Source organism: Schistocerca americana, chromosome 4 (assembly GCF_021461395.2).
Source record: "Schistocerca americana isolate TAMUIC-IGC-003095 chromosome 4, iqSchAmer2.1, whole genome shotgun sequence".
Classification (NCBI taxonomy): domain Eukaryota; kingdom Metazoa; phylum Arthropoda; class Insecta; order Orthoptera; family Acrididae; genus Schistocerca; species Schistocerca americana.
This window is the reverse complement of record NC_060122.1, coordinates 101,776,286-101,786,220: the sequence shown is the minus strand read 5'-3', so window position 1 is coordinate 101,786,220 and position 9,935 is coordinate 101,776,286.

The window sequence follows — 9,935 nt, the reverse complement described above, 5'->3', positions numbered from 1 at the left end:
ATACAGAGGCATGTAGACAGTCGTTTATCGTTCGCACTATTTGTGCGTGGAACAGGAGAGGAAACTATTATTAGCGGTAGGGGGTACCAGTGCCGTAAGGTGGATTGCACATTACCGATGCAGATGTATGTGTAGATTATTTACTACCTCTTGAAAGTTTCCTAGGTACTAGTAACAGTAGGTTCGACTGAACCGGTTAATTCTCTAAACACTTTCTCGTATTTTTTTCAGGATGGCGTTCAGAGATCAGGTTCAGCCTATTGCCACTCTGCGATTTAAGTCCTTCCACCTGTTGCCGTTGAAGGTACTGTCATCATCTCGAAAAATTGCTTCGGGCTGCCTAAATCGAGGTACGTAGTCATATTATATTTTCTTGACGACTGTCTCTCTCTCTTGTTATGGTCAGTGTCACACATAATCGCACATACATCGAAAAGTTATTATGCATCAGGAACACTCCTGTCCTACTCTTGGACAGTGGTCCACAGGTGTAGAGGGCCACTACCTGAAAATATATCAAGTGTGACTCACCCTTCCTACTAACGTTCCAAGGTTTCACCTTCTGACAGTTGTTGTTGCAACATTCTCCGCAAGTTATTGAGATAGCAATATTTCCTAATTTTTTAGCACATTTAATCACTTCAAAATAATCCCATTTAGTGCGCCGAATGATTCTATCTTTTGTCTCTGCAGATGTACACATGCACCAGATATCAGATTGACGATTTCTCCTGGAGAAGATGTGGCGCTTTGCTTGTGGTCTGAACGACTGTGTTCAGACAGGCTCACTGTAGGTTAATCACTTCTACCTTGTCAGATTTCATGTAACCAAAATGTGGGCCACACCAAAGTTGTGAAGTCTAACAGAGATTTCTGTAATAAACCTGCTGATCCGTTGTGTCAGGAAGAGACTTGATTACAGAAAATAATTCTTCACTTGTTCTCTTGAAAATGTGCTGTTCCAATACTTCTTACCAGTCAAGAATTATGTACATTGATCAAATTCTTGCCAAATTCTATTATCACAAACTGTGATCGTAACTTCAAGCTATTTTTATGACTGAAAAATTTATTCTTCTAGTTGCACCAACCCATGTTTGTATACGATTAACATATGAACTGCCCTTTAATCTTTCTCTAAAAATCTTTAATCTTTCTCTAAAAATAAATAAGCTTCTTTATTTCAAAAGTAATAACAACTTAAAATTAATTTTCAATACTATAGACTCTTATTGACTTATTGTACTTAATATATTATTTATTATAATACACAGAGTGTTACAAAAAGGTACGGCCAAACTTTCAGGAAACATTCCCCACACACAAATAAAGAAAATATGTTATGTGGACATGTGTCCGGAAACGCTTAACTTCCATGTTAGAGCTCATTATAGTTTCGTCAGTACGTACTGTACTTCCTCGATTCACCGCCAGTTGGCCAAATTGAAGGATGGTAATGTTGACTTCGGTGCTTGTGTTGACTCATTGCTCTACAGTACTAGCATGAAGCACATCAGTACGTAGCATCAACAGGTTAGTGTTCATCACGAACGTGGTTTTGCAGTCAGTGCAATGTTTACAAATGCGGAGTTGGCAGATGCCCATTTGATGTATGGATTAGCACGAGGCAATAGCCGAGGCGCGGTACGTTTGTATCGAGACAGATTTCCAGATCGAAGGTGTCCCTAGAGGAAGACGTTCGAAGCAATTGATCGGCGTCTTAGGGAGCACGGAACATTCCAGCCTATGACTCGCGACTGGGTAAGACCTAGAACGACGAGGACACCTGCAATGGACGAGGCAATTCGTCGTGCAGTTGACGATAAACCTAATGTCAGCGTCAGAGAAGTTGCTGCTGTACAAGGTAACGTTGACCACGACACTGTACGGAGAGTGCTACGGGAGAACCAGTTGTTTCCGCACCATGTACAGCGTGTGCAGGCACTATCAGCAGCTGATTGGCGAATGGTTCATCCAACAATGTGTCAATACTCATTTCAGTGCAAATGTTCTCTTTACGGATGAGGCTTCATTCCAACGTAATCAAACTGTAAATTTTCACAATCAACATGTGTGGGCTGATGAGAATCCGCACGCAACTGTGCAATCACGTCGTCAACACAGATTTTCTGTGAACGTTTGGGCAGGCATTGTTGGTGATGTCTTGATTGGGCTCCATGTTCTTCCACCTACGCTCGATGGAGTACGTTATCATGATTTCATACGGGATACTCTACCTGTGCTGCTAGAACATGTGCCTTTACAAGTACGACACAACATGTGTTTCATGCACTTCAGTCGAAGTGTTCGTACGCTTCTCAACAACAGATTCGGTGACCGATGGATTGGTAGAGGCGGACCAATTCCATGGCCTCCACGCTCTCCTCGCCTCAACCCTCGACTTTCATTGATGGGGCCATTTGAAAGCTCTTGTCTACGCAACCCCGGTACCAAATGTAGAGACTCTTCGTGCTCGTATTGTGGACGGCTGTGATACAATACGCCATTCTCCAGGGCTTCATCAGCGCATCAGGGATTCCATGCGACGAAGGGTGGATGCATGTATCCTCGCTTACGGAGGACATTTTGAACATTTCCTGTAACAAAGTGTTTGAAGTCACGCTGGTACGTTCTGTTGCTGTGTGTTTCCATTCAATGATTAATGTGATTTGAAGAGAAGTAATAAAATGAGCTCTAACATGGAAAGTAAGCCTTTCCGGACACATGTCCACATAACATATTTTCTTTCTTTGTGTGTGAGGAATGTTTCCTGAAAGTTTGGCCGTATATATATATATATATATATATATATATATATATATATATATATAATGTAAATCCTGAATAGCAGACAACAGTTGACTGTATATCATTACGATTTCATTACAGGTACGATTCGATTTTCTTTTTTTCTTTAAATTGCGGTATGAGAAACTGATGATCAATGAAAACCAGAGTTTCATGACAGTCAACGGTAAGATCTTCTTGCTATCACTGGCCTTCGCGGCGAATGTAGCAGCGGATAGTATAGCACCTCTGGCCGCAGCAGCGAAGATTCTGCCGTCGGTGTATTGCGTCGCCTTCGGTCTCCACAAAGAAAACAAACATTCGCTCAATAAACACTTGCAATAGAATTAATACAGGGTGTTGCAGAACATATGGTCAGTATTCAGGGATACGACAGAATGATCATACGAATCAAAAATGTCAATTAAACATGGGCTCTGAAATGCACACCTTAAGAGCTACGAGCAATTCTTGAATTCGATACTGTGAAAGAGAAAAGGTCAGCAAAAAACTGAGTGCTTGGTAGTTACAATACATATTAGCATAAAATCTTTCCAGCGCCCACACTATAGCCAGGTTAGCCGACAGCGCTAATGCGCTGCTTGACACAGGTAGGCCGGCTGGCCCCGGATCGAATCCGTCCGGCGGATTAACGACAAGGACTGGTATGCTGGCCAGCCTGGAGGTGGTTTTTAGTGGGTTTTCCACATCCCACTAGGTGAATACCGGGCTTCAGTTACACGACTCGCACACATCTGAAACACGATCGCACTATTTCATGGTTTACACTAGACTCAGACAGCAGGGGTACACTGATTCCGTCTCGGGGGTGCGGAGTGGCGGCAGGAACGGCATCAGGGCACCCCTTCAATTAACAATGCCAAATCCGATAGTAACCATGACTACCCTGCGAAATCTGTGGGACAAAGGCGCAAGCAAAAGCAAAAAAAGCACTACAGCCAGAGTTTGTAGTACTGTAGTGAAATAGGATCTCCCACGACAGGTGAGAATCCTACATGCAAAACCAATGATACAGATTGTTGGCTTACAATCGGTAGAGCATATCTGAAATAGGCAGGCTCCTAGACCAATATTCGCTTCATTATTTGACAGGCAAAAATCCTGGCTCATGTTAGTATGATACAGTCGTAGCTCTGGAAAGCGCTTGTTTAATTTTTTCAAAGTCAGGCTGACATCTGCTTGACCAGTACTACTGTGCATGCTTCCTTAGCAACTGTCAAAGAGCTTCTCTATTTAGTAACTCGTTTCACATGAAACGATGACAGAATGATAATAATCTCAGGAACAACATTACTCGATTTCCAGATCAGGAAAGAAAAAATTTCTCACAGCACTTTACTGTGTGGTGACAGGTTGCGTGATTCTCCGGCCTGTGGAATAGGTCAGCGTGACGCTCTAAGATCAATACATGAGAGGTATTTCACACGATAAAATCCCTGAATATTCTGCTCTAGCTTTTCTAGCCTAGTTCTGAGCTGAAGCAGTGTACTCCTTGTCCAGCATTTGTCGAATTTATTTTGTGACTGCCGGCTGCTTGGCCCAGGCAACACTAGGAAGCATGACAAAAGGTTTCATGAAGACTTTCTTTTATTTCAAAAAATATTTGCTATCTCAACTGAAAAATCGCTCTACATTTTAGAATTCGCGACTGAAAATTGATCTAGTGCTTTGGCTGATTCTTCCTGCAAATTTCGTACTACGCTTGAGAAATTTCGGTAACTTTCGTCAATAATTCAGTTTTTGACGATTGTTGTACTTTCGTCAGTAATTCGTTTTCTGTCTGTTCCTGTCTAGTTAGCACCGTTTGCATTGCTAATGTTAAGGCTTGTAATTTCTGTAACATTTCATTGACCTGTCAGAGTTTACTGCTGGGGTTTCCTCACTTTATGATTCAGTTTTGACTGGATGTTAAATTTAACACACAACCCACAAATGACTATGCAACAACTGATATTCATCTCTAAGAAAGCGATAAATTCAAAATTGAAGCACCCATTGCACCAACGGCATATAATGGCTGCTAGCTGGCACCAACACAATCTCGGAGCATTCTGGTTCGAAAGCCTCGTGCACAAATTACCGCCATTGTGCTCTAAACGGAAATGACTTCATCACAGGAGGTAGAATTAGTAAATTTGTAAATTTTGAAATGAAGCGCTACTCTGCGCAAAGATCTAGCTGTTAATAAAATGAAAACTCCTGACTTTTTTTACTCCAATGATGGAAGAAGTCTTCGTCGTCTATACAGTCTCGGAATGTAGCGATCTTTCTTTCTGCTTGGTATATTTCGTCCCGACATACGTGTTCACACGCCTGTGTGGCGTCCGCTGATCAAACTTATTCAATTGTTAACTACCATATTAATATATTGTAATTATTAATTACTATATTTTCATAGTGAAAGAGGTTCAGGCTCATTCAGAATAGTAATTAAAATTTTAATCATATATAGTCTCTCAGTCAGTTCATTTATGTACATCCATGTTTTTTTTCTTCTTTAATCTCAGTTAACAATACCGTGTGTTTGAGTAGTCTCTCTTTTATGCTTGAACAAAAGTTGTAGCCTGCGACTCAATATGTTTTCATGGGTTTGAGCTGTCGCTGTTACACAGCACGGCTCACCACAATATATAATGTTGTGGAGTAACAAGACAGCTACGCCACACTGAAGTAGCCGAAAGGCACGCGTAATCTCTCTTAGGCTAGATAGAGGTCTGAAACAGGTTACGTAATAAGTGGTAACAAGAAAAGTACGTTGCTTTGGGAATACTTAACTTTTATTCCGTCATTGGTTTACAACGTTCTTGATGAGACATTTCATACGATAACTATCAAACTATGTAAGGCTAATGGCGCCTTGCTCGGTCGTAGCCATGGACTTAGCTGAAGGCTATTCTAACTGTCTCTCGGCAAATGAGAGAAAGGCTTCGTCAGTGTAGTCGCTAGCAAAGTCGTCGTACAACTGGGGCGAGTGCTAGTCCGTATCTCGAGACCTGCCTTGTGGTGGCGCTCGGTCTGCGATCTCACAGTGGCGATACGCGGGTCCGACATGTACTAAATGGACCGCGGCCGATTAAAGCTACCACCTAGCAAGTGTGGTGTCTGGCGGTGACACCACAGATAAAACACTGAAGAGCCAAAGAAGCTGGTACACCTGCCTAATATTGCGTAGGACCCCCGCGAGTACGCAAAAGTGGCGCAACACGACGTGGCATGGACTCGACTAAAGTCTGAAGTAGTGTTGGAGGGAACTGACACCGTGAGTCCTACAGAGCTGTCCACAAATCCGTAAGAGTACGAGGGGTGGGGATCTCTTCTGAACAGCACGTTGCAAGGCGTCCCAAATATGCTCATTAATGTTCATATCTGCGGACTTTGGGTGCCAGCGGAAGTATTTAAACTCAGAAGCTGGAGCCACTCTGTAGCAATTCCGGATGTGTGGGGTGTCACATTGTCTTGCTGCATTTGTCCAAGTTCCTCGGAATGCAAAATGGACTTGAATTAATGCAAGATGTAGGTGATCAGATTGGATGCTTACGTACATGTCACCTGTCAGAGGCGTTTCTAGACATATCAGGGATCCCATATGACTCCAGCTGCACATTGCCCACGCCATTACAGAGCCTCCGCCAGCTTGAACAGACCCCTGCTGACACGCATGGTCCATGGATTATGCGATTCTTCATACCCGTACGCTTCCATCCGCTCGATGCAATTTGAAACGAGACTCGTCCGCGAGGCAAATGTTTCCAGTCATCAACAGTCCAATGTCGCTGTTGACGGGCCCAGGCGAGAAGTAAAGCTTTGTGTCGTGCAGTCATCAAGGGTACACGAGTGGGCCTTCGGCTCCGAAAGCCCATATCGATGATGTTTCTTTGAGTGGTTCGCACGCTGACACTTGTTGATGGCCCAGCAACGAAATCTGCAGCAATCTGCGGAAAGATTGCACTTCTTTCACCTTGAACGATTCTCTTCAGTGTTCGTTTGTCTCGTTCTTGCAGTATCTTTTTCCGGCCGCAGCGACGTTGGAGATTTGATGTTTTACCGAATTCCTGATATTCACGGCACACTTTTGAAATGGTCGTACGGGAAAATCTCATCTTCGTCGCTACCTCGGAGGTGCTGTGTCCCATCGCTCACGCACCGACTATAACACCACATTTAAACTCATTTAACCTGCTATTGCAGTAGCAGTAACCGATCTAACAACTGCGCCAGACACTTGTTGTCTTATATAGACGTTGGCGACCGCAACGCCGTATTCTGCCTGTTTACATGTCTCTGTATTTGAATACGCATGCCTATACCAGTTGTTCTCGCGCTTCTGTGTATTTCTTACCACAGAAATCAGGTTCATCATCGACAATGATATGTTCATGGGATACAAGCTACCGATAGTGAACGCAGCTTGAGCTTTAACGTTAGTAGATTCCAAATTAACAGTGTTTCACAGTATTCATCAGTTTGTCGCCAGAGAGCGCCGTTCGCTTGAGCTCATTATGTACAGATGTATTTAACGTGTGTAAAGAATGATACGTTCATGGGATACGAGCTACCCATAGTCAACGCAGCTTGAGGTTTTACATTAGTTGACTCCAAATGAACAATGTTTCATAGTATTACTGTACAGCAATTTCTCTCCAGAGACCGCCAATCGACCGTGTTCATTATATACGGATGTTGCCGTACATGTACCCAACGTTCGTAATGAATTCAGACCAACCACGCTCGCATCCTGCTCCTTCAAATGCAAAATTCCAGCAGAGTCGATACAGATCACTCCTCTCTCGGATAACGAAGTTAACAAAAGATGAACGAAATTAACGATGTGACGTTCTTAGCTTTGGAAGTTACTGAGCTGCAAAGATCACTCACTTAATGGAAAAGTATTAACGTACTAGAAAAATCGTGTTGTGGGGTCACGGGGATGTAGTACTATGAAATAATGTTGGACAGGAAGGTTTGGTTGTGTCTATATTGTGCACTGTTGTCCAAAGTGTTTGCGATAGTAATAGAATGAACACTTACTATCAGAACATTATAGACACCGAAGTGAGGTAACTGGATTTGATTACCATAGTGAGTACAGGCACACGTTAACGACATTCAAACTAATTAAATTTTTTTAAAACCGTCGAATCAATGCCGTAATAAGAGGTAGTTTAAATACTGGTCCGGACTTATGACCGCTTTACTCCCAGCGCTTTTCTAAGCAGTCCGAATAGATGAAAGTCACCGGGGGCAAGATCTGGTGAGGTGTTCAAGACAATCAAATTTCATACGCAGTATTGTCACAATTGTTGAATGGTGAGTTTGGGGTCGAAAACTGTCGTCGGGAGTTCTCAGTATTTACTCCTGATTGCAGGGTATAGGACACTTCATAGGAGACGTGTCATGTCCATCTTCTTTCCATGTAGTGTTCCAAAATTGGTCCTTTTGCACCTCAAGAGAGATTGAGGATGAGTTTTACTGCCGATGACTGAGAGTGGAAATTTTATTTTGGTGAGGAACTGTTCCTCGATCTTTTCGTTTCACTTTCGTGACAGCTTACCAAGTTTGCATCTCCTGTAAGAGTCGTATACAAATATCAATTACATTCACCTTGGGAACGACACAAAAGTTCCTTACGGATATAGGTTCGACGATCACCCAGTTCACCAACTGCTGTGGCACTCATCTTGCGGACACTTCATTAATTCGCAGCACATCGTTGACAATACTGAGTGCTGAACCAACACTAATATCTAAAACAGTGGCTATTCAGTTTACAGTAACATTCCCGTTTTCCCTCACAAGTTCTTCAACTGCGATAATGTTTTCGTCCGTCACGACGCGATGTGTCTGGCCCGAGCGCTGAGAGTCTCCCACAGGTGCTATTAGATGTTTTCAAAATTACTGCACCACTTGTACAGGGTACCAGGAACTATATGAAAAAGAAAAAATAACGTGAATTAGTGACAAACTACGGCGTGCACACACTTTATTCAACATATAAACGTCACTACAAACATTCGGATTTAGGTTATGACACGTTCCATATGCCTGCCATCATTAGCGATGATGTGACGCAGACAAATACCGAAATTCTGCATGACCCGCTGAAGTGTCGGAACATCGATGCTGTCGATGACCACCTGGATGGCTATTTTAAGCTCAGCAATGGTTTTGAGGTTATTGCTATACAGAATAGAATAAACACCGCTGGATATATTTCGTAAACCACATCAAATACTGACGAACCGATTCTACAGACAGAACGTGAGGAGAGAGGCTAGTGTAATTGTTTAATACAAACCATACAAAAATGCACGGAAGTATGTTTTTTAACACAAACCTACGTTTTTTTAAATGGAACCACGTTAGTTTTGTTAGCACATCGGTGCTCTCCGATACACACGATCGAACAGCAGAGGAGTGGTACTCAAGCGTCAACTTTAGGTTACAATATCTCCGGATGTAATTAACATTTTACAATGCAACATACGGCACTGTTTACGTATTTGTTTATATGTTCAGATGTGCTAACAAAACTAACGGGGTTCCATTTAAAAAAACTTAGGTTTGTGTTAAAAAACATATTTCCGTGCATTTTTTTATGGTTTGTATTAACCAATTACACTAGCCCCTCTCCTCATGTTCGGTCTGTGGAATCGATTCGTCAGTATTTGATGGGGGTTTACGAAATATATACAGCGGTAATGTTAGGTGACTCACCCTGTATACATTGTCTTTAATATATAGTCCGACAAAGGGGAGTCGCATGTGTTCAGATCCGGAGAATATCCCGGTGAATGGAGGCCCATACCAGTGGCCTCTTGGCACCCCAGGGCCAGAATGCGCTCCCGAAAGTACTCCTCCAGGACATGAAAACTCTGCTGCTTCGATGGGGTCGAGCTCAGTCTTGCATGAACCACATCTTGTCGAAAACAGGGTCACTTTGGACAATGGGGATGGAATCATCTTCCAGAAACTTCACGTACCGTTCGGTAGTCACCGCGCCATCAATTAATATCGCACCCATTATTCCGTGACTGGACCACACAGTCACCTGTCGAGGGTGAACAGACTTCTAGATCGCGAAATGCCGATTCTCAATCCCTCAAAAGCGCCAATTTTTCTTATTGACG